This window comes from Cryptomeria japonica, unplaced genomic scaffold, assembly GCF_030272615.1.
Source record: "Cryptomeria japonica unplaced genomic scaffold, Sugi_1.0 HiC_scaffold_26, whole genome shotgun sequence".
Classification (NCBI taxonomy): Eukaryota; Viridiplantae; Streptophyta; class Pinopsida; order Cupressales; family Cupressaceae; genus Cryptomeria; species Cryptomeria japonica.
The window spans coordinates 559,241-565,000 of NW_026728848.1; the positions used below are offsets into that span (position 1 = coordinate 559,241).

Below are 5,760 nucleotides of genomic sequence, written 5' to 3' on the forward strand. Positions count from 1 at the left end.
CCCACCAAGGCGCGCAACCCAGCCAAGGTGCCCACCGCAGCGAAGGTGCACGCGAGGTGCGCACCCGAGGTGCACACCCGGGGCAAACCGGGCTCCGACTTCGTGCACGCCGCACCTTGGAGCACACTTCAGAGCGCTCCTTGGTACGCACCAGGGCGCGCAACCCAGCCAAGGTGCTCACCCCGGCGAAGGTGCACGCGAGGTGCGCACCCGGGGCAAACCGGGCTCGGACTTCGTGCACGCCGCACCTTGGAGCACACATCGGAGCGCTCCCGGGTTCGCACCAGCATTGCGCACCTTTGATGCGCTGCCTTCACTAATTTCCAGAAAAGGCAAAAAAAAGAAAAAAATGAGATTTTAAAATTTCCGTTTTGAAAGATAGTGAAAAAAACGGAACGCGGGTGCCATCTTGAGCCCGCCCTGGTGTGCAGCCCAGGCAAGTTGTGCGCACCAAGGCACCCACCCTGGCCAAGGTGGGTCACGGGGTGGGTCCTAGGGTGGGTAACGGGGTGGGTACTAAGGTGCGTGCCAAGGTGGGTCATAGGGTGGGTGCCAAGGTGGGCACCAGGGTGGGTGTGCACCAACCCTAGCCAGGGTAGGTCACGGGGTGGTTGTCGGGGTGGGCGTCAAGGAGCCAAGGTGGGTGGCAAGTAGCCAAGTTGCGTGCCAAGGTGGGTGTCGGGGTGGGTGCCAAGGATCCAAGGTGGGTGCCAAGGAACCAAGGTGGGTGTCTGGGTGGGTGCCGAGGTGGGAGCCAGGGTGGGTCCCAAGGTGAGTGCAAAGGTGGGTGCCAGGGTCAAGGTGAGTGCCAATGTGGGTTCCAAGGTGCCAGGGTCAGGGTGAGTGCCAATGTGGGTTCAAAGGTGCTAAGTTGGGTGCGAGGTTGGGTGCGAGGGTGGGTGGGTGCCAAGGTGTGCTAGGTGGAAGCCCGGGTGGGTCGGCATCCCATGGGTGTCGAGTTGGGTGCCTGATGGGTGCTTCTTGTCAAGTTTTAGTCGTCGGGACTCATTTCGAGCCTTAGAGGTCGTTTCTTGTCCGGTTGCCCTGTCTTCGACCTGGGAACCCAATTTTGGTCCTCGGGTCCCATTTTTTTTTGTCTCGCATCCCACTTTTGGCCTGTGGCCTTTTCGGGGTCGATTCTCGTTTTGGGCATCAGAGCATGTTTCTTCTCCTAAAACCCAATATTTGTTTATTAAGTCTCGGAACACATTTTTGTTCTCGTGGACCCATCATGGGTCTTGGAACGCATTTGTGGTCCTTGGGTCCCATTTTGCATCCCGAAACTTGTGTTTTGGTGCTTGATCCCTATTTTGGGTGCCCACCTTGCACCAAGTGCGCACCCGGGGCAAACCGAGCGCCTTGGTGCACCGGGGCAAGATCGAGCGTGCACCCGAGGCGCCCCGAACATGCACCAAGGTGCACTCGGCCCACATGTGAGCGCAGGTCGTTGCGCCCGAGGTGGTGTGTGGGCACCGCGTTGCAGACGGGACACTGCACGCACACGACGCCCCCTCCAGGTGCACGCACGTAGGCCGGGCCGGGTGCACACCCGACGCCCTAGCAAGGTGCGCGCACCCGGGCAGGGCTCACACTTGGCGAACGGGGCGCACTTCGCGAGGGAGGGTGTGCACCTCGACGGGGGTGGGTGGCCGGGGTGGATTCGCACGTGGGTCGCGGTTTGCTAAGTACACACTGCGACAAGCTCATAACGGGTGCGATCATACCAGCGTTAGTGCACCGGATCCCATCAGAACTCCGCAGTTAAGCGCGCTTGGGCCGGAGTAGTACTGGGATGGGTGACCTCCCGGGAAGTCCCGGTGTTGCACCCTTTTTTAGTTTTTCGCCGGGCGTCGCAATGCTATTTGAATAAACCTTTTGCCCGTTTGCGTTCTCGTCGGGGCCGGGCCGGGCCGGGGTGCGCTGCCCGCACTACCGCGCGCGCGGGGGCGACACCGAGCGCGCACCCGAGGCGCCCCGAGCACACAGGCCACGGTGCAACCCGGGCGTTGTGCGCGCACCCCGGTGCGCCCGAGGTGCTGCGCGCGCACCCAGGTGAAATCGGTGTGCACCTCGGCCAGTGCGCGCTCGGTCGAGTCGCGCACGTTGGCCAAGGTGCACGGTGATGTTTCTTACTCTAAGGTTCCGCACCAGACGCCCGGGACAGGTGAGCGAAGCTGGGCGGGGCCGGGTGCGCGGCCGGGGCAGGTGCACGCAGCTGGAGAGAGCTTTGGAGCACACTTCGGAGCGCACCAATGATGCGCTCCATTCAAAAGTTTCCTGAAAAGGCAAAAAAAGTTGAGATTATAGAATTTCCCACTTGAGAGATTGTAAAAAAAAAAAATTTAAAATGAAGGAAACGCGGGTGCCAAGGTGTGCGCAGCCCAGCCAAGGTGTGCGCACCAAGGCGCCCACCCTGGCGAAGGTGCACGCAAGGTGCGCACCCGAGGCAAACCGGACAATTAACCCAACTTTCGACTTCGCGCGCACCTTGGAGCGCACTTCGGAGCGCTCCTTGGTGCGCACCAATCTTGGGCACCTCGGAGTGCACCATGGCGCCCACCAAGGTGCGCACCCGGGGCAAACCGAGCTCCGACTTCGTGCGCACCTTGGAGCGCACGAAAGGTGCGCACCATGGCGCCCACCAAGGTGCGCAGCCCAGCCAAGGCGTGCGCATCAAGGTGCGCACCCTGGCGAAGGTGCGCACCCGGGGCAAACCGAGCTCCGACTTCGTGCGCACCTTGGAGCGCACAAAAGGTGCGCAACCCAGCCAAGGTGTGCGCACCCCGGTCAAACCGAGCTCCGAATCGTGCGCACCAGAGGTGCACGCCATCGTGCGCACCTTGGAGCACACTTCGGAGCCCTCCTTGGTGCGCGCCGATGTTGCGCACCTCGGAGCGCACCCGGGGAAAACAATGCAATTAACCCGACTTTCGACTTCGTGGGCACCTCGGAGCGCTCTCGGGTTCGCACCTCGGAGCACACCGAGGTGCGCACCTTTGATGCGCTGCCTTCACCAATTTCCAGAAAAGGCAAGAAAACATTGAGAAGGTGTGCGCACCGAGGTGCCCACCCTGGCGAAGGTGCACGCGAGGTGCGCACCCGGGGCAAACCGGGCTCCGACTTCGTGCACGCCGCACCTTGGAGCACACTTCGGAGCGCTCCTTGGTGCGCACCAGGGCGCGCAACCCAGCCGAGGTGCCCACCCCGGCGAAGGTGCACGCGAGGTGCGCACCCGGGGCAAACCGGGCTCCGACTTCGTGCACGCCATGGTGCCCACCGCGGCGAAGGTGCACGCGAGGTGCGCACCCGGGGCAAACCGGGCTCCGACTTCGTGCACGCCGCACCTTGGAGCACACTTCGGAGCGCTCCTTGGTGCGCACCATGGTGCCCACCAGGGCGCGCAACCCCGCCGAAGGTGCACGCGAGGTGCGCACCCGGGGCAAACCGGGCTCCGACTTCGTGCACGCCGCACCTTGGAGCACACTTCGGAGCGCTCCTTGGTGCGCACCATGGTGCCCACCAGGGCGCGCAACCCCGCCGAAGGTGCACGCGAGGTGCGCACCCGGGGCAAACCGGGCTCCGACTTCGTGCACGCCATGGTGCGCACCGCGGCGAAGGTGCGCACCCGGGGCAAACCGGGCTCCGACTTCGTGCACGCCGCACCTTGGAGCACACTTCGGAGCGCTCCTTGGTGCGCACCAGGGCGCGCAACCCAGCCGAGGTGCCCACCCCGGCGAAGGTGCACGCGAGGTGCGTACCCGGGGCAAACCGGGCTCCGACTTCGTGCACGCCGCACCTTGGAGCACACTTCGGAGCGCTCCTTGGTGCGCACCATGGTGCCCACCAGGCCGCGCAACCCAGCCAAGGTGTGCGCACCAAGGTGCACGCGAGGTGCGCACCCGGGGCAAACCGGGGTCCGACTTCGTGCACGCCGCACCTTGGAGCACACATCGGGGCGCTCCCGGGTTCGCACCGGCGTTGCGCACCGTGGTGGGCACCTCGGAGCACACCAAGGTGGGCAGCGAGGTGCGCACCTTTGATGCGATGCCTTCACTAATTTCCATAAAAGGCAAAAAAAAAACGAGATTTTAAAATTTCCGTTTTGAAAGATAGTGAGAAAAAGGGAATGCTGGTGCCATCTTGAGCCCGCCCTGGTGCGCAGCCCAGCCAAGGTGTGCGCACCAAGGTGCCCACCCTGGCGAAGGTGCGCGCCCGGGCAATTAACCCAACTTCCAACTTCGCGCGCGCCAGGGTGGGAGCGCACCCAACAACCGGGCCTGGGAAGAGCCAATGCGAGAAACCCCACCAAACGCTCTGACAAAAAAAGAGGGGGCGCTCCAGTAACCCCGCTTCGGAGCGCACCCTGGGCAAACCCAGCCAAGGTGCCCACCCCGGCCAAGGTGCAGGCGAGGTGCGCACCCGGGGCAAACCGGGCTCCGACAACGTGCACGCCGCACCTTGGAGCACACTTCGTAGCGCTCCCGGGTGCGCACCTCAGAGCACACCAAGGTGGGCAGCGAGGTGCGCACCTTTGATGCGCTGCCTTCACTAATTTCCAGAAAAGGCAAAAAAAAAAGGAGATTTTAAAATTTCCGTTTTGAAAGATAGTGAAAAAAACGGAACGCGCGTGCCATCTTGAGCCCGCCCTGGTGCGCAGCCCAGGTAAGGTGCCCACCCTGGCAAAGGTGCGCACCCGGGCAATTAACCCTACTTCCGACTTCGTGCGCGCCAGGGTGGCAACCGGGCCTCGGAAGAGCCAATGCGAGAAACCCCACCAAACGCTCCGACAAAAAAAGAGGCGGCGCTCCAATAACCCCGCTTCGGAGCGCAGCCGGGGCAAACCCAGCCAAGGTGCCCACCCCGACGAAGGTGCACGCGAGGTGCGCACCCGGGGCAAACCGGGCTCCGACAACGTGCACGCAGCACCTTGGAGCACACTTCGAAGCACTCCCGGGTGCCCACCGGCGTTGCGCACCGTGGTGGGCAGCGAGGTGCGCACCTTTGATGCGCTGCCTTCACTAATTTCCAGAAAAAGGCAAAAAAAAATGAGATTTTAAAATTTCCGTTTTGAAAGATAGTGAAAAAAAAGGAACGCGGGTGCCATCTTGAGCCCGCCCTGGTGCGCAGCCCAGGCAAGGCATGCGCACCAAGGTGCCCACCCGAGGTGCACACCCGGGGCAAACCGGGCTCCGACTTCGTGCAGGCCGCACCTTGGAGCACACTTCGGAGCGCTCCTTGGTGCGCACCATGGTGCCCACCAGGGCGCGCAACCCAGCCAAGGTCTGCACACCAAGGTGCCCACCCCGGCGAAGGTGCACGCGAGGTGCGCACCCGGGGCAAACCGGGCTCCGACTTCGTGCACGCCATGGTGCCCACCGCGGCGAAGGTGCACGCGAGGTGCGCACCCGGGGCAAACCGGGCTCCGACTTCGTGCACGCCGCACCTTGGAGCACACTTCGGAGCGCTCCTTGGTGCGCACCATGGTGCCCACCAGGGCGCGCAACCCAGCCAAGGTGTGCGCACCAAGGTGCACGCGAGGTGCGCACCCGGGGCAAACCGGGGTCCGACTTCGTGCACGCCACACCTTGGAGCACACATCGGAGCGCTCCCAGGTTCGCACCAGCGTTGCGCACCTTTGATGCGCTGCCTTCACTAATTTCCAGAAAAGGCAAAAAAAAACGAGATTTTAAAATTTCCGTTCTGAAAGATAGTGAAAAAAACGGAACGCGGGTGCCATCTTGAGCCCTTCCTGGTGCGCAG

At 63.0% G+C, this 5,760-nt stretch overlaps 1 non-coding gene across 1 annotated transcript; it reads left to right on the plus strand.

Annotated features, from left to right (window-relative positions):
• The first annotated feature begins 1,710 nt into the window (after window positions 1-1,710).
• Window positions 1,711-1,829, plus strand: LOC131861550 (5S ribosomal RNA). The gene has a single exon (XR_009360623.1). It is a non-coding gene; the product is annotated as a 5S ribosomal RNA (ribosomal RNA).
• The last annotated feature ends 3,931 nt before the right edge of the window (window positions 1,830-5,760 follow it).